Source organism: Haliaeetus albicilla, chromosome 1, assembly GCF_947461875.1.
Source record: "Haliaeetus albicilla chromosome 1, bHalAlb1.1, whole genome shotgun sequence".
Taxonomy (NCBI): domain Eukaryota; kingdom Metazoa; phylum Chordata; class Aves; order Accipitriformes; family Accipitridae; genus Haliaeetus; species Haliaeetus albicilla.
The window spans coordinates 12097028-12117155 of record NC_091483.1 but is presented as its reverse complement, the minus strand read 5'-3'; the positions used below and the strand labels follow the sequence as shown (position 1 = coordinate 12117155).

General features: G+C 36.5%; 1 long non-coding RNA gene across 1 annotated transcript in view; it reads right to left on the bottom strand.

Moving 5' to 3' along the window:
- Nucleotides 1–11749, bottom strand: part of LOC138684525 (uncharacterized) — a 48628-nt gene extending 36879 nt beyond the window's left edge. Inside the window, exon 1 of the long non-coding RNA XR_011323810.1 lies at nt 11693–11749. This is a non-coding gene — a long non-coding RNA (uncharacterized lncRNA). The remainder of the gene's footprint in view (nt 1–11692) is intronic.
- Between the last annotated feature and the right edge of the window lie 8379 nt (nt 11750–20128).

Here is a 20128-nt window from a genome sequence, read left to right as displayed (position 1 = left end):
TGGTGATCTTGGTGTAATTACAATGATCTATGGTAGAGACTTACAAACTCTTGGGTGCCCCACTGGGAACCCAGAGGGAGCTAATTTCCAGCAGTTCTCAGGCCAGCAATGCCCACTCTCTGCAGAAGCAGAAAGAGTGAAACACATCAAGTGCCTTGAAAAGCAATGCTCTGCCTTCACCTAGGATAGATGAGACCTGGTTTTTTTGGTGGCTGGCACACAGCCTTCCTTCACTGAGAGCTTCAAATACCATCATCGCTCAGAGGTATCTGAATTAATATCTCTAGATTGATGCTGTGAGTTCTCAGTGCTCACTTGGGTCGATATGGCACAGCATTGTCACAGGCATGCCTGCATGCTCCACAGTGTACCGAGACTCACGTGCTCATATCTATATCTAAAAAAAAACCCCAAACCTCACTTCTATTTTAAATGTTGCTAGTGAGACCTGCAAAGAATAACATAACACTACACATGACACAGAAAGGTGTTTGATGAAAGTACTGATTGGCAGCCATGTGTCCCTGATTTTGCAGCTGACCTGCAGTGCAAGACTAAATGAATCATTTTTATCATTTTGTACCTTTGTTTGCCTATCTAAGAGATAAGGTAACTGAAACTTGCTTTTCCTTTGAAAGTACTTGGAGATGGATAGAGGAACAGCAAAAAGTACACGTTGAGAGCAAAAAAACTCGAGCGTGAAGCCGGGCACAAAAGGCCGCAGTCTGATGAATGCCCTCCTGAATAAGATCTTCGTATCATTTCTTCATCCCTCTAAATAACTATAATAAACATAATGTAATTCTTCTACAGAACATTACATTTGATAATACTATTTGGTACGTAATTTCTGTGAAGATCTGAATCAAATCATGTCAATTTTGGCTTTGACAAAATGAGGCTAATAACTACCAATCAATCAGTTTTGCTCAGATTTTCTACAAAAATGTACTATAAACATATATTACAAATAGGTACAAATATTAGTAAGTGGGTACTAGTAAGCCAAAAAGATTTTACTGTGGAAGCCTCGTAAGCGCAGTATAAAAAAAACAGCTATACCTGAGAATGTGTTTCATACTGAGGAAAATGTTTATGTTCTAAGCACTGTTCTGCTCTTTTACAGTCAAGTTTATACCCTATGTGCTACCATGTGGCTAAGTAGTTTTCTCAGTGTTAATTTCTTAGTCTTCCTTCTTATTTGAATCATAACAGCTGGGAATGCTAGCATATTATAAACTGCCAATCTCTTCGGAAGCTGCAGTTACAACCATTAAGTAAACATCAGTTATTAAAATTAAGTCTTCAACATGCTGAGAAGCTTGTGTTTTTACTTCGATTACAAGTAAATGTGTTAAGAATGAGGATGGTTTGCTCCTTTCCTGCTTACTCCTCCTGCTAATTGTAAAATGCACTGTTTATAGTAGTTCAAGCTATTCATCCCATTATAATGATCAGAACAGTTTGTTGTTACACAAAAAAAACATTCAGACAAAAGATGTTTTTTTGTAAGATATCTTCTCTATGCTACTATCATTCTACATGATTTACATTGCAATAATGTTTTATATAAATACCTGTGTTCCTTTTAATGATGAAATGATTTGCAGCTGGCACAGAGAGATACATCTAGATACCTTTGGCGAGGGAAAAGCCATACTAATTTTAGAAAGTATATTTAAGACCTTGATAAAGTTAATGATTAAGGAAATACACAAAGCAGGAATAGGAGCTGGATGTGATTGAAACATAGTGAAGAAGATATAAGGAAGAAAGCCAAGTTTAGGGGAACAAACTACAGAAGGACATAGCTAGATTAGCTGAAGGAAAACGTGAGTGGGATATGACTCTCCATCATATTCTGGGATTAGAGAAGAGTCTGGCCAAAATTAAAGAAGGAAATGCTAATAATCTGCTATAATCAGTCAAGGGGTATTAAGTGAATGGATTGTCAGTCTCACTTGTTCAACAAAGATTAATCTTTGAGTAAATCAAATCTGCAAGCAAATTATTAGAAAGAACCACAAAATTTGGGCTCCTACCTTCTAACATCACAGAAGATCAGTTCCTTTTGTCTGTGTTCCCACATCTCATCCCCATACATTGAAAGGCTCAGCCAAGGATCATATTAAAAGCTTAGAAAACAATATTGAGGGCAGTTTCCCTCCTGTTTCTGTGTAGTATTATATATATGTACAGTAGTATAATATATATAGAAGTATTACATATGTACAGAGGCAATATTCAGCGGTAAAGTTAAGACAAATTTGCAGCCTAATTAAACCACAGTCCTATTTTCTTAACCCTCTTATGTGCTTCAAAATTGCCAAGCTTTCCTTGCCTAGCATTTGTGCTTCGAAACATTGCACAAAGTAACAGAAAAATAGGCAGCTGTATTGTAGGTTTGACTTAACACAACTTGATTTATCCATTTGCTTTTTCTTCTGTATTCTTCCCCCCCCCCCCCCCCCCCAACACACACACAAAGTGAATCAGATGCCTGGTATATGCCATACAGCTGAAAGTCCTGTTGTGCCTCAAGAAAACCTTGTTGATCAATACCAATTCCATGTAACTTACTGTGCATTCTTTGATCTTTCTCAACTAGTTATTAAAAAACCATGTCCTTGTGTTAGTCTTCTTTCTACACATAGTATTGCTGGGTTTGAATTCTCCAATAGTGATACAAGCACAGATAGCACGGAAAGGAAAACATAATTCCATCTGGACAAATAACACTGATTGACAGAGTTATTTTTAAAAACTTATTGCTTAGGTTTTTATGTGTAAAATGAGATAACAGATCTTTTCATATTTTTTTAACTGAGAAACACTCTCCAAGTCCAAAGAGACTATGTTTCAACAAGTAATTCTAGACTGATGTAGCTGCACTGCAATTATTCACTATAATGTATAGTTTTGTCAGCTATGCATTACAGGGTATATATGAACTAGAACCAGATGATGGACTATGAGCAAAAGTATAAACATTGTATTTATGTTGAGAGTTTTCACTAGATCTTTTTGCTAAAACATTCAGACTGGAAGCAGAAGACATTAAGGATGAACTACAAGCTCTCTTCAGATTTTACTGATCTAATGTACTGTGAATGAGAATCTGGCCCTGCAAGTGCTTCACAGCAAGTGTGTGAAGCACTGTTAACACCAGGCACATTTCTACACAACACACTCGATGCTGTCAATCAGGAAGTCCTAAAGAAACAGAGTACATAATTTCCATTTTCTTTTAACTTTTTTCCCTACTTCCTTCAAGTAGGAAATCATTCTCAGGTGGGCAAGTGAATTTTAATTTTCCATCTAACACTATATCTGCATCTAAAAAGTGAGGACAGCAGGTCCTGTTACGATCTGGACATTTATTTGAATAGTAATGCAATTTCAATTGCATTACCAAGCAAATGTCAGTCATCTAAAGCTTACATTTACAGAAACTTAGTATTTGTTAGTGGTATCCCAGAGTACCTGTGGAGTTCCTTGGAGTTAGGTGCTGTAAAAAAACAACCAACCAACCAAATCCCCCCAAAACTAAAAAAATTCCTTTATTCTAAAGAGCTTGTATTCCACACAGAGTAAGAAAAGTATCAGAAACGAACTGCAGTTAAACTATTGTGAATGGGTTTCCTGATCAGATACGAAGTAAGCTAAATCTTGCACCTCCTTCTTAGTCACTGATCATTCCTACCTTCCATTAAATGTAAGAAAAATATGTTTATTTCTATACATTGTAAGTCTGTTGAACTGGAAAGCCTACTAAAAATCAACATTTAAAGGAGAGAGATTTGAGGAGAACCTGAATAACTGTGTCACACTGAAGAATTAAGTGCAGAGTATATCCATGTGATATATGTTAGTTCATCAGATATACGAATCACCTTTACGCATTCATACTGTTGCTAGGGTATTTTCTAGCATACAGTCACCAGCTCTGTCTGGCATAGTTTTTGGAAATGCTTCTAATTTATATGAAGAAAGTATATGAAATCACTGCACATATTGTTGTTTATTTTTAATTTTCTATGGGTTATAAAATGCACACTGAGAACTGAACGCAAATCGTTTCCTCTTCAGTGTTGCTGAACAAGATATCAGATTCTTAATGAGGAAAAACAGAACATCAGTTTGTTATGCATCTTATTCATGAGTACATCCAGAAAGGATGAATAGATGGCTGACTGTAATAAGGAATAGCTAATGATACACAGCGCAGTAGACATTTTCATTATACATCACTTCTCTTCAGTTACCAAAACTATAGATTAGCAATGATGCTGGGAAAAGGAACACACCTGACATTTCGGTGCTTGATTCAGCTCATACAAATGGGCTAATTTTCAATAGATTGTTGCAAGCTCAACAGAACTTCCTGAACATCTTATATTTTCAAATTAGAGACAGAAAGAGCGAAACTATATGCCTCTCCTTTGCATTCAGCTGACAAAAAAAAGCCAGTGAAAAATACATATATATGTATCATTCAAGTGAATGAAATATGATGAACGATAAAGGAAAAAGACAGTAACAATAAGCAACACATTCACTGTAAATGACTCTCATTCATGCTTCTGCTTTTTTGCCTCTAACAGTCCTAACAAAGGCCCTAGCATAGCACAAAAAGACTTTCAGCACAATAGAAAACCCACTAAAGTGGGTTTGCTTTTTTTAACCTGTGAAAGTAAAACATGCTTACATGTTTAACAAGGATCAAGGGTCGTGTTTTCTAACAGAGAGTTATTTTTATCTCATAATTTGATAGTGAGTTTTAGTATATGTTTATAAAGTATCACAACCATGAGAAGACTTACTCATTTTTTAACCTTGAAAAGAAGAGTTACATTTACTTCTGATTCTCAGCTACAGTGATTGTTTTTGGTTTTTTTGATATAGCAAGGAGGTGAGTGTTCCTGAATATGAAAATTAAAGACAAATTGCTTGTGCTAAATATGCAGGAGGACTCCTTAACCATGTACCCCTACCCCATCCTACCTGCTAGAGACCTTTTTTTCTTCCTGCCCTCACATCAAATATGATCATTGTCAAATGCACAATATGAAGCCCAGGGCCATGCAATCTTTTCTTTGCTGACCTTTGCAAAAGTGGTTTATAGTTTCTCATAGGAGACTGAAATTAGTCTACTGGGAAAGAGAGAAATATCTGGGGTCAGAATATGCTTTCCTTCCTGTAGAAAGCATTTTGTACAAACTATGTGAGAAATACTTCAAAAGGGGGAGGTTGTCTTTTCTTCCCCTCTCTTATTGCTGTAGCCAAAGCTTGAATGTTTCATTATGCCATATGTTTCAGAGGGGTGTTTTGTTTGAACAGGTTCTCAAGGAAATACCTGTAAATGGAAATCTTATGACAGAAAAAAAAAATCTTAGAAAATTTGTGCTTCCAGTCAGAATGGAAGTTTTTGCTCCTACAGTGCACCAAAACATAATGAAAATAAGCTGTTTCAGGCTCCTATGTAAACGGGGACTGTTCATGCACATGCAGTCCATCTAATAGAAAAATAATTCTATTCAGATGCCACAAAAAATGATTAGGATCTTAATTCACTATGAAGCTGTTAAAAATTATTTCATGTAGTGTTCTAAATGAAAAATAGTATGGACACCTTATTCTTAAAATTCTTTCATTTGAGAAATACACTTTTTCCCTTTTAAGTATAAGGAATCTGATCCTGCTTTATAAATAAATTAACAAAAGGTAATAAAGGATTATTATGTGTTTCATAAGTGGGCAGCATTGTTTTATCTATAGAGTGCAAAGGGGTAATGAGTTGCATATTTTCTGGATTGTAACATCTATAGCACTGTCTGTTACTGTTCTTAAAACACCTCATGCCTGCAACATGCTCCTCAATTATTTATATACAATTTATAAGTAGAAAAGAAAAAATATAAATTAATTATTTTCTTATTAGTTTGCTGTGCGCCCCCCCCCTCACAAAAGTGAGGTGGATCTAGGAAGCAGGAAAGAAAACAATGGAAAAGTTTTGGAGTAAAGCTATTACACACAGCCAGAAACACTACTCATAATGAGGATGATGTACTCGCTTGCTATTTTGGAGTGACTAATTAGAAAGCTATGTAGAGTAGACTTCCATACAAGCTACAGAGGAGGAGACCAAACGTCAGATTTACACATCTCCAAACTGACGATGAGCTGAGATTTGCCAAAATTTAAGATCTCTGAGCAGTGGGGTTGATTTCTCATTAACTCTGTTTTACTGCATAATGAGGCTTTGGAATGAGCAAATATGATCTGTCATGCAACTTTAAAAATATACAAACCTGTTCGGCTTTATTTTCTGTTCTAGCCTCTCTCTTCTCTACATGTAATACCTTTGAGAACAAAACTCTGTTAATGTTCTATTACATTTTTAATGAAGAATAATAAACTGTTAAATCACACATCAATCATTTTGCCGCATCCTTAATGTAATGAATTAGTAAACTCTTTGACAGTTCTGGTCTTACTGTAGGAGTAGAAAGTTGCCAAAACACAGCTGATAAGTACATGGATTGCTCCTTTTTCACCACAGTACATCTACTAACATGTGATTACTGTCTGGTTACTAAAGCAAGACTAACATTCCAATGTTTCAGGAATACACAAGCGAAACCCTGTAACGGACATTAAAAACAAGGCAATATCATGAGATACTGCATCAGCGATAAAGCTGTCAAGAGACGTACTTTGAGATGATTATTACAATTTTCCTGAATATGCCTATGTAGGTCAGGTTTGGATTTTTTAACGTACATGCTTCTCAGTAATAAAGCAAAGGAGAACCCAAACCAGAACATGAGATCCAGCCTCCTTCTTTCTGAACTTTTGGAAAGTCAGGATCTTGAATCCATCTCTCTTATGAATGCTACGGACCAGGTCCATCCCTGTTCACCAAACTAGAACCTTGAAACTAAGCTCATAAGCAATTCACAAACATTAGCTTTAATCTAAATCTTGACCAGAAGCCTGCAACCTACTTTTCAAAGCTCAGTTCTCTGATCTAAGTCACCTACAAATTGATTTGAGAAGTGCCAAACACTGCAATCAGAAAATCAAAGGAGGTAAGCGTGCTCTGTATTTTTGAAAGGCAGACCGCAGGCAAATCCAGAAAAAGAAAAGGGGCTTCCTGCAGGGTGGAATCCATCATGTGCTAGTACTCAAAGTTAGCTGAAATCATCATTGGGGATTCATAGGACACAATGCTGTTAAAGACAGACACTAGAGATATTATTGTACGTTGTTATTGAACTATTTGGGTAAAACTCAAGGCATTTGCTAATACTGCTAATGCATCGGATTCCACTCAACCATATCAGCAAGCATGTACTTTTTCACTAGTGGAAGAAGTCTTCTTTAATACTCTTTAAGGTTCTTAAGGGTCACAAGTAATTTTTTGAGTGCTCCTCAGCGGAAGATTGCTGCTAGTGGAAGAGTCAATGAGAGCTAACTATATTAAAACGGGACTTACATTTAATGATAGTGAACTGCTTAAAAAAAAAAAATACCCTTTGACCTTGTAAGAAGGTATGGTTATATATGTAAATATCTAACATTTAAATCTCAAGGTCTTCCTTGCAGCAGCTAGTCCAGGCTCAGGCAAAAGAGGGCAGTGTCAAACTTCTCAGTGTCAGCCAAAGGGACACAAACTGCTGCTCCTCAGAGAAACAGGCTTCTAGCTTTCACATACTTGAAATGAGGACAGTTCTTTGGGAAACAGGGTCTACTTTTCCATCAATATGCTAGATCTATTTGCTAGAAACAAAATGCATGAGAATTAACCTCAACTTGACACTGCACAACAGAGAAATCTTTACAGTCAGGAGTGGTCAAACGCTGTGAAAGTTATCCATCCTTGCCAAGAGAAAGAGTCTTCTTGCAATTTCTCCTTCAGCTGAGCATCTGTGCAGATCTACACCTGACTGTATTTTAGAGAGAGGAGGTCTGCAGAGTGTTTCAGGTGGGATATAAACATCAACTGGCCTGTCTGATATATTGAGATTTGACCCTCTTCAAGGAATCTTTCTTTGCCTTTGTTTGCAAGGCTCTTGGGCAATAGGTTTTCTGCCATTCTCCTACATATATATGCAATGTATTTATAATCTAATAGTAATTAACATGTATTTCTCTCCATCAGAGGATCTCACCAGATAATATCATTAGGTATAATAAACTGTTGAAAGGGAATGCAGAAATAGAGACAAAATTTTAGTCATTTTTGGTTTCGCAACATTTTCATAAGGCAATAAACCTTTATCATTAAAAGAACTGCACAGCTAGCAAAAATACAGAATCATTACAGACATGTTTTGTGTATAACAGCTTCTCCATAGAGCTAAGGTCAGCTAAGCTGCAGTCTGCTTCTGTCACAGGTTAGTGAAGATGCAGCTCAGGAGATAAGGGAAAGCAGAGTGTTTCCCCCCCGCCCCCCCAAAATGGAGTGAGTGATAACAAGCACAATAAAGCTGGTAAGCAAACAGCAGCATGATGCGATGAGTAGGAAGAGCATCAAAGCCTGGAACAGCTCTGATTCAGAGCCTTAACCTGGAAAAATTGGGCAGCCTAAGTGACATAAATGTTTGGTTAGTCCATTGTATAGGGTCACCTTCACTGTTGAAATATTTTAGCTGTTGCAATTTCTGGCAGTTTCTTACCATATTAATCCAATTCTTTTCTCTGCCTCCTCTTCCTCATTACTGATTACAGTCAAAGTCAGATGCTGTCCCAACAATCGGGATAGCTCTGGATCTGCAATTCAACTTCCACTGAGGTCACCAATCAGCACTTTGCAATCTGCCATGAAAAGGCACCTGCACAGGTGCTCTGCAACAGAGATATGGTTGGACTTGGAATTCTTCAGTCTTTCTTATGGTTTATATGGTTAGTAGGTTGTTATGTTGCATTGTTGCTAGCATGTCATTTCTGGTGCATTGTATGGCCTGTGCAAGCTACTTGAAGCTCTTCAGCACTGGCTGCTAGCAGATACTCACTCATCCCTCAAATAAAATGTATAGAAAGGACTGTAACAACCTTGGAAGAACTGTCCTTCTATCAACTTTGCTTGCAAACTATGGCACCAATAGCCAACACAGGAATAAGATGCCCTATGCATTTTCAGCCACCATCATATCTATAAAGGCTGTTTCAAAACTGAGTCCACTGAAAGCATACGAGGTCCCTGACTGGATGTAACTGGATCATGGGTCGCATATACATTGCATTGTGCTGGTATACTTGCCCCCATATTTAGGATTTATCTTCTTTTTTAATTTTATGTATGTAGTTGCAAGGGCTCTTGAACACTAAATAAATCTTAATCTCGTGCCTGAGTAAAGAGAAAGTGCAAAAAGAGATTATACATTATATTTTCTAGTTTTCCAACTTGCTTACCAGATTCTTCTTTTTTAATACATGCAAGTACAAGAGTCTATTGGGTCAACTAGCTTATAATTAATTATTGATTAGATATTACAACCGTATGCTGAGATTCATTTGGAAACCAAAGTGCTTCCTTGGTACTTATGTTAGCATTTATTAAATATGCATTATTAATCTGAATTATGTTGTGTTCAAATGTAAGCCCTTAGAGCAAAGATAATGATCACAGCATTAGTATTTGTAAAACAGAATTGATTTTCCAACTTCACCAAATTAGCTGAAATATGGGATAGGCTGCAGGTATTGAAGAATGAATGCTACTAGAGGAAGTTGGCACGCTTAGGTTTTTCAATGTACCCCAATAAAATAAATAAAAAACAAACCTAAACTGAATTTATTCCCCTAAATAGCATAGGCATAAAAAAGATCTAGAGATCTTTAAAAAAACCAACCAAACAAACAAAAACCAAGAAACCTTATTCATACATCATGGGCCACACACTATTTTTATTCCAGAAGGAACATTTAAAAAAAACATTGCAACATTGAAAAAAAAAAGTAATTAACTTTAGTTTTCCATATGCAGCTATTCCACAAAAAGCTAGTAAAACTTCAGTGAAGTAAATGGTTGGACATTTCACTATATATTTTGAAATAAATTATTTTCTTTTTCTTGTGATTAAATATAGTTATGTAGGAAAGAAACAAGACTGCTTAATTAAAGGAGATACATGACAAATAATACTTCGGATATTTGTTTGGGATTTCTTAAATTTTGAATTTTAAACACATCTTGAAATCTCACCACGAAATTCACAACTTGGCAACAACCCTGTCAACAAACTTTCACATGCAGCATCCAAACTATATAATATTATGGTGCCTGAATATAGATTATTTCAAGTAATATGGTTACGTATCACTTCTAAGCAGAAACATGGAACTGAATGCAATTTTGGTAAGAACAACTTTGAGCAAGCCTGTGTAAATCATCTGTCATGGCCTTTTTTTATGCAGCACATCAGACAAGGATTAATTTTAGCATTAAGTAAGAAAGAAAGAAAGAAAGAAAAAAAGAAGCCCAAAACTGACCCAGTACTGTGAAGGATCAATGTTACCTATTATATTACAGGATAATTTCATTCATTTGATAACACATTTATCTAATGTCTGTTTTACTGTTTCTCTATAGCCAAAATATTCTATCATTTGCATTGAAAATTTTCAAATTTATATTTGTATTGTTTTCACACAGCAACAAGAATTCAAAAAGAAATGTACTGACATGGTTATAAACGCAAAAATTTGTAGGGTACTGGGCGGGAGATAGAGAATTTGAAAATAACCTGTCTGCTTTTTTCTTTGTAATACTTCAAATTATGTTTAAAAGCAGGGAAGAAAGAAGAAGTAGATTTATTATTTTGTAATTATGCAGCATGCAGTTTTTCTGACAAGATTCTGCAACACTTGGAAGGGATGGGAAGTTCAAGAACAGGCTTTTGCCTCACAATTTGGAACTTCAGCACAGCTAAAATCAGTTAAAGGCATTTCACTCTTTTTTTTGTTGTGGGATTTATTTGGCCACAGACAAGAGGCTGGTGTTTCATTCATAATATGGCTACTAAACCTGAAATACAAAGGGAATATTGTGACAGAGAAGAAAACGGATACTTGGAGTCAAGTATGTTCGTTATACCTACTAACCTACTTACCACTTTGCATGAATAAAATATTGAAGCAAAACAACAACAAAAAAAGAAAAATATCGCTTTGGGGTATACTTGTTTTTAGAATTTAAATAAGGACAAGAGCATAATACTGTTTTGATGTTTGCTTGCACTAAGGGAAAAAACGAATATTAAACTGAGTGCAGCAGGTTTAACACATGTTTATATATACACACGCACACACACACAAATTACAAATAAAGAGCAGACCAGGGACCAAGAAATCATCTTTTTGTGTTACAGGTAACACTGGTTTTATAGTCATCACTCATTTTACGTCTGTATTGTGCTTCTGCTGTTTGGCTCTCCCTTTGCTATGATTACTTTTAAGCTCAAGTATATTTACTTCATATTTCTGCTCAAAAAGTTTGTAAGAATTAATTTAGAATCACACTACTCAGAACAAAAGAAATGTTAATAAAAATTAGAGCTTGATACAGTGTATGCTCAAAAAAAAATGTATTTTGATCTTTAAAGTGCAAGTCAGTTTATGACAATGTTTTCCCCCATTTGCACCCATAAGTATTGACGGGTATTAAATTAGATACTGAAGAACTTACCTATTGTTCTGCAAATACAATACGATTTTCTGTGAACAAGGAAGCAAATAAAGCACCTGGAATATAAAAAAAAAGACATTTTATCTAGTAGGCTGCACACTGTTGGTTCTCATCTTTGAAATTAAGCCAAATTATTTTACAGGTGAAAACACCTTTCACATACCTACAATTATTTCATCACGTATTACGGAGACTTTGTTTCTGATTAAAGCTAATACAATGGTATACAACAAATGAATAAACTTTATCTCCCTTATTATCATTTAAGTACTTAGACAACACATTTTATTTAAATAAAGAAGTTACTACTATTTCCATTTTAATATATCAGCACATGGATTTCTTATATTTTTTTTATATACCTGCAGTTTAACATGTTTCAGCAAAGAAAACTCGCGCATTTGTTTTCACAGGTTTGGTGCATATGGAATGAACATATTTTGAAGAGTACATGTACCAGGAAAGGCAAAACTAATTTTTATGATGAAAAAACAGTTTGTAAGCTTTCTCACCCCTACCCTCACAACAAAAAGCATAATAATTCTGTGAACAGACTTTATATAGATGCATGTGTGGTCTGGAAATACTTGCAGACTGTATCAAAAGTTTACCCCAAGAGGTTCCCATATGTATACGTACTATGTCATACCATTATATGTTCAGTATAAATAGGCACACGCAAATATTCTTTCTGTCTTCTTTCTCTCAAGAAGTTAATTCAGCAGTCTGATGTTACCAGTTTAGCAATACCCTGATCATAGGGTAGTGGCAAAAGGAAAAAGGGAGAAAGGAGAAAATGCTGAGCGACAAAAGAAGCAGATGGGAGAAGGGAAGAGAAAAGGGAAGAAAAAAGGGGAGAGAGAAAGAGAGGAGGATCAAAAAGGAAGAGAGAAGAGAAGAACCTGCTCTGAAATTACTGATCAATTGGCAAGTTATCCTCAGGTACCCAATGAGCACTGGAATGACTATTGGGAGCAAGTATGCTGGAAGCTGTGCCTTAGCTGGTGTAAAGATTCAGAACGTTATTGAGGTTAATAGAACATGCAGCAATTTACTCCCTGGTCTTTGATAAAGTTTGGATGAAAAGCAGAATTTCCATTTTCTAGGAAATCTAAAAAACTATTTTTCATTCTGATTTAGAAAGAAAATCAATAGTTTGTATTTCCTATAAGATGAAAACCCTTCCAAAATCCAGCTACTGGAGGAAGGAAAGAAGAAAAACAAAAACAAAAAAAACCCCCAAAAACCAAAGAAAGAAAAGAAAAAGAGGGAAGACTTGTTGCTAGGTAGGATGGCTAGATGTATTGCATACTTGAAGCTGGCTGTACCCAACTCATTTGGGGAAAGGCAACCTTCCTTACGTTTATAGAGTCCGCAAGAGATGTGCATACTCTCTTTTTTAGTAGCAACAATAATGAGAGCTGGGCATTGCCCTGTTCAAGGCTTCCTCTGAGGCATTTTGTTCACGTCTCGGTGCAGAATGACTCCAGTCCCATGGGTTTGCATACCAACTAACCACCACCTACCTCTGCTATCTCCTCTCTCCCCCCTCCTTTTTCCATTCTTTTCCACCCTCTCCTTCAACCACATTCCTCCTTAGAGCTGTTGTGCTTAGAGGTACAGCCTAGCACACAGAGATTAATTTAATTTAGCATTGCGAAATGACTAAAATGTTATGGTTTTTTTCCAATGTTTCCTTTCAAAAAGTAGGGAAAACAAATACTAATTTCTAGTTTGATTTGGCAGTAAGATCTAGTTTCCTGTGGTCAATTGTTGACTAGGGCCCTACCTATCTATTAAGTATTATATTTGGAGATAATGAGGGTATGCTTTGTGATATTTTTTCATTGCTGTCACCTGTCATGATTATTTAAATCTAATTTCAAAATAAATTGAGTGCAGTCCTTGTGTCCTTACTCAAGCATTGGATCACTGCTAGTCCATGTGCAGGCTTTGCAACCTCCATGTGGTGAAACTAGACAAAAGCAGGGGCTTAAGTTCCAGTCATTATATCCTTGAACAAAGTCTTTCAGCTTCTCCTTTTTGAATCCGAGTCTCATTTCCAGGCCAGCCAGACTGCCTGTAATCTCATTATGGCCCATTTATTTCAGACCACACTTGCACAATACCTAGGTCCCATAATGAGTGAATTTATTATGGCAATGTATTAATAGGCATACAGTTAGGACAGGGACAAATTCTAACAAAAATAAAGAGAGACTATATGGGAACTGTGCCTTGAAACACATAAACAAGTAACTTGAAAGTTTATTTTAAGATTGCCCAGAATTAGTTTCCAGTATAGAAAAGTTCATTCCTCTAAGCTAAGCTTAGCAGCTTAAACATGTTTTACTTAGTGTGTGAAAATGAAAAAAATGTATGTACCTCACGAGTGAGCACTCTTGGAAACAACATGAAGACTTAAAAAAGAGGTAAGAAAGGAAGTGGTACAACTAGTAAAAGTAGTACTGTTCTTGCTGTACTTAAATTTGTTTTTCCTGTGTTACAGTAAAAATAAAATGTACTCAGGTGTATTGGTCTGCAGTTATACAATGTTCTCGGGTCAATCTGGAGAGTATTTGGGCATTCAGGATGAACATTTGTGTATTGTGAAACATCTGTAAAAAGTAAATGAATGTATACATAACGCTAGATATAACTGTCAATTATTAACAGTATACATGTCTGAATATCAAGCAAGTGGTGCTTAGATAAGTGAACTAAAGATCTGTATTGAACACTAGCTGGAAAAAAATTCAATTTACAACAAAGAAGATCTGAATAAATATCAAATTAAAAAACCCCTAAAACTATTGAAGCAAGGTGGTAAGTTCTCTGTCATTAGAACTCCTTAAGAACCTTTAGACAAACACCTTTTGGGGAACAGATTATATGTTCTGTCAGATTCCCTCCAGTCCCACTTATTTGTGTTAACACTTATACTTTTGTGTATGATATATGCGTATATACGGTAATGCTCCTTAGCCAAAAAGTACATGATGAGCACGAGTGATTAAACTTTGGTTTTCCAGTAGAAGAACATTTAATTTGAAGTCTTCTAGAAGCTTTAACACAGCTCTTCTGATATACATTTGAGTAAAACCTTCACAAGGTCCTCAAGAAATGACTTTAATAGATAAATGGAATTGAAAATGTGTCTTGTTTGGCTGTCTCATTAAGCTGGTATGAACTACCTTAGTCTTGGCTCTCCCAGAAGCTAATTTTCACTTCTAATCCCAGGAAAAGAAATCTGACATACAGTAATGCTTATCTGAAAGTAAACATCAAAGCAAAAAGTCTGACAAATATAGACAAGTAAATTAATCCAGAAAAGTTGCAGAACAGTGTCAGTACTTGCTAGAAAACATGGTCTCCCAGGAGATCCAAAAGCTCCTTCCTCCTACCTGAACTAAGCCCATAAGTGGAGTAGGTGTGAGGGATCAGAGCAGCTCTGTGGATCAGCTGATAGCCAGGTAAAAATGATGAATGAGAATACATGAAAAAGCCATAGTTAACTTTTCTATATACTGAATTTTGAAGATAAGCTATTATTAGGTGTACAAACCCAACCAATATTTCAAATTCTACCAGTTAGAACAAAATGAGCTTATGAAGAGGATGCTCAGTTCATCATGGTTTACCAGAGCCCATTTGGTAACAGCTATATAATGCATGCAAATTTGGAAAGGTCTATAAAGTCTCAGTCAAAATCCATTCTATGTTTCAAACTTTGAGGAGAAACGCCAAAAACCCCACATCCAGTGAGTGAATCGCCCATCATCTATGTACAATACATGGTTCACTGACTGACTTATCACTCTGAGAAAGAAATCCATTTGTAGGCTGTAAATTACTAAGCTGAAACTTTCATGCTAGTAGCTTTTAATGCACTTTGTTTCAGGAATGCTGACAAAAAATCCAGGGTAATGCATCTTCTTTTACTGCAAAATATGCGTTACAATTTAGAAATATTGATGAAAAGTGAAAATCAATTTCTTCTGTCATACCTTTGCGCAGAGACCATTTGGAAGGGGATATGCTGCCGTTCAAATCGCTCTCACATTTTGCAGCACTGTTGTGGTTTAACCCGGCAGGTAGGTACCACCACACAGCCGTTCACTCACTCACTCACTCCACAGTGGGATGAGGAAGAGAATCAGAAAAAAGGTAAAACTTGTGGGTTGAGATAAAGACAGTTTAATAGGACAGAAAAGGAAGGGAAAATAACAACAATGATAAAAGGACATACAAAACAAGTGATGCGCAATGGCTCACTACCCGCTGACAGATGCCTAGCCGGTCACTGAGCAGCAGGCTGCCGCCACCCCTGGGCCAACTCCCCTTGGTTTTTTTGTTCAGCATGATGTCATATGGTATGGAATATCCCTCTGGCCAGTTTGGGTCAGCTGTCCTGGCTGTGTCCCCTCCTAGCTTGTTGTGTCCATCCAGCCTCCTCACTGGCAGAGTAGTATGAGAAGCTGAAAAAGCCTTGACTTAGTGTAAGCACTGCTCAGCAACAACTAAAACATCAGTGTGTTATCCACATTCTTCTCATCCTACATCCAAAACATAACACCATACCAGCTACTACAAAGAAAATTAACTCTATCCCAGCCAAAACCAAGACAAGGACCTATGGAAAAAACAAGTAGGTAAAACAAAATGGTCAAAAAGGGAAAAAAAAGAACAGAAGTTTAAAGATTCTTGCTTCCCATGTCACTATACATATTTCCAGCAAGAAATATGGCATACTCTTTTTATTTGGTGCCAGATCCATCATCCACTTAAGTGAAGATATAGGCCATTACTGGCTTCAGTAGGAGTTGGAACAAACCTCCAAATTGCAATTGTCAGGGTCTTTCTTGCTTTGTGATATTTGATATCAGCAGGTATTAACCAGATACTGCATTTGGAGGGCATTTTTACAGCATGCAGATAATAATAGATTACAGAGTGCTCATTGAATAGTGCAACGTGCCCTGTAATTGTGTGTTGTGGTAAATACATTTTATGACAGAACATTTGAAGAACATTAAGACTACTGGAAATTTAATTCCAAAGAATACACAAAAATATGCACAGAAGTGTGTTGTGACTAGATAGATATAAAGGGGGCCTGATATCAATAGATGAATAAATGGTGAATTCTAATCTAATATTATGCATTTTAAGAAACAGCTTATTTTATGAAAATACAATTTTTTCATTGCCTATTTTTAATTGGGTGAAATTCAACAGTCTGTTTTCTTTGGTTGTATTTTGGTTTGTTTGATTGCTTTCAGAAAATGCAAAATGTTTCATTCCTGTTTTCAAGATGGAACATTTCAACTTTCCATTTTAAAGGTGCAAAAAATCCGCAAATAATAGAGATGGAGTAGAACAGGTTGAAACATACACATGCATCATCTGCCTTTGATCATTCTCCAGCTTTACACAGGAAGCCATCAAAAATAAAATAAACTCAACCAATTTCCCTTCCTTGTTTTTATCTATTTATTTTTCATCCCACAATCTAAAGCTGTCTTTCTTGTCTTCTTTAAAGTTCTACTCATGTACGTGTAAAAAAATACAGTGTTTAATTCAGACATTTTTGAATATAAATACCACAGTATTTCACATTTGCAGCTGCACTTGGTGCCTGTCTCCTCAGTGATAGGTATCAATCATATGCAAAAGTAGGTGACCTGGCCTTTCACTGTTTGGGGCTGAAGTGCCCCAGTATTTTGCTTACAAAGAGTTGGGAAAAAGGCCAGAAAGCCCACTAGGAGTCCCCAGATTAGACTCATTCCTGGGCTCTCTTCTCTAATCATCACTAGTGTGTCTCTGCTGACAGATCTAGCTGCCTCCACTCAGCCACATGCATCTCTTCTCAAAGGTATATATTATTTTTTTTTTATAGTTTACTTTCACAAGATTAGAGATTTTTTTTTTTTTTTATATTTGTTTATCTTCAGGCCGCAGCAAGCACAGCCGGACTCCTGCACTGATCTGCAGATTCCAGATACGTTTAAACAAGGCACTGTTTACAGAAGAAAGGGAAAGACATGAAGATTTGCTCAGCACTCTCATTCATCTGAACATGCAACTATATAAGCTATGTAAGATCTCACAGCTTAAGTTACTAAGGTTAAAGATCAGTAGCTATAGTTTCACATTTTATTAGCTTTCATTCTGTTTGTAACCATTACTTGGAGCTCCCTTCATTGCTCTCCCATAAGCGCTTTCTAATATCCAGAAGGTTTTTATACAACTCTTAGAATATATCCACTGCCTCTTTTACGACTATCTCCCTTCCTAAGGTATAATATTCTATACGTTTGTGAACCTCAGACCCCAAAGTGTATTTTAAAATTTCTGTATTATTTAACAAGCACATAAAGGATAAGATCACTAGAACTGTGCTTCTTCTGGTTAGATTAAGAAACATGAAAATAAACGCAACGAAATTGCTCTTTCAAATAATCTTTTTTAAGACGTTCAGGGAACATTTCAGTACATATGCCCTAGAGTCATGGAGACAGGTGGCTTACGGCATTGTCCAACCAGTCTTTGGCTCCTCAGGGTACTTCACATTCTGGGGTCACAACAGCATAGAACAAATCCCACAAAAAGGGCTTTCTCAGGGGGAGTGTGTGTGTGTGTTTGGATGTGGAGGGAAGAAGATGCAGCAGGAGAAAGAACAGTTTTCCAGTCTCTAGAACAACACAATATTGACCATGCTTACTATTTCCGGGTGTGACAAGACCCCAAATCAAGGAAATTTCTCTTGAACAGAGTCCTGTGACATGCAGTGCAATTAGAAAAACGAACCAATAAATTAAAGACAGACTCAAGAGCTGTCATACATTTACATTCAAAACGCTTTTTAATAAAGAATTTAGAAAGGGAAATCGTGCCCCAAAAGGTGGTTAGATCTTGAACTATTTATTTTGCTTCTCTTTCCTCCTCTCTCATATTTACTGTGCTTTGCTCGAGTTTGTCTGATTTATTGTCCCATTTGGACAATAAAATAGGGTCATTGGTTTGAAGGGGTTTCATTATTATTTTGTTTTATTTTTGTATTTCCCCCCACAAGCCTAATTAACTCCTGCTTTGTTAGAAACCTGGCTGTATGTACAAAGTAGGTTACAAACATTTTAATAAGCAGTCACTGCCTGCATGTGGTATTTAAAATGCTAACTTATATAATAGATGTGCATATTTTGATAGCACAGAATAACATGTGCTTTGAACAAAATAAAGGATTACTCAGAGAAGCTATTAAAACATCCCATTTATATTCTTGTTTATAACTATTTAGCTCACATATAATAAACTGTCCTCCTTTTCCCCTGATCATGGATACCAATTTGTCTTTCCTCAGTTAGCTAAACTGTGCCAAAAAAGTTACAGAGCTCCAGCTTCAAAATCAGATTTCTGGCTATGATTCTTCGAAATAGCAGCAAGTGGACTCAGGAGTTGATACAGATGGGGAAAAAATGTTAAGAATCAAAAGCAAAGAGAGGAATTTGTTTACTGGAGAGAGGTTTGAATTGTTAATTTGGAAGATCACAAAGTCGAAGCAAAATGGGAGGCCTTAAATTTTGTGGAATATAAAGTAGGAGAGAGATAGCAACAGCAAAATATTGTAAGAAAGATACATCTATGTCATTCAGGAACAATAAAACTCTACAAATAAATTATAAAATTAATAAAACCATGCTTACAACATTAGACTCATAAAAACTTTTAAAAATGCATAATAGCTCTGACCTTGCTTCTGTGGTTTTCAATTTGATTTTGTACCTCAAATATACACTAGAGAAGATTAGAGTAATGCTTCCAAGCACAGAAACACATTACCCCTAAGTGGAATTCTTTTAAGATTTATTATTATGGGTATATTCTTTTGATACAGCTGTATGAATCACAGAATCATAGAATCATTTAGGTTGGAAAAGACCTTCAAGTTCATTGAGTCCAACCGTTAACCTAACACTGCCAAGTCTACCACCAAATCATGTCCTTAAAGTGCCACATCTACAGGTCTTTTAAATACCTCCAGGGATGATGACTCAATCCCTTCCCTGGGCAGCTGGTTCCAATGCTTGACAACCCTTTCAGTAAAGAAATTTTTCCTAATATCCAATCTAAACCTCCCCTGCCACAACTTGAGGCCATTTCCCCTTATCCTATCACTTGCCGCTTGGGAGAAAAGATCAACACCCACCTCACTACAACCTCCTTTCAGGTAGTTGTAGAGAGCGATAAGGTCTCCCCTCAGCCTCCTTTTCTCCAGACTAAACAACCCCAATTTCCTCAGCTGCTCCTCATAAGACTTGTGCCCCTCACCAACTTGGTTGCCCTTCTCTGGACACGCTCCAGCACCTTGATGTCTTTCCTGTAGTGAGGGGCCCAAAACTGAACACAGCCCTCGAGGTGCAGCCTCACCAGTGC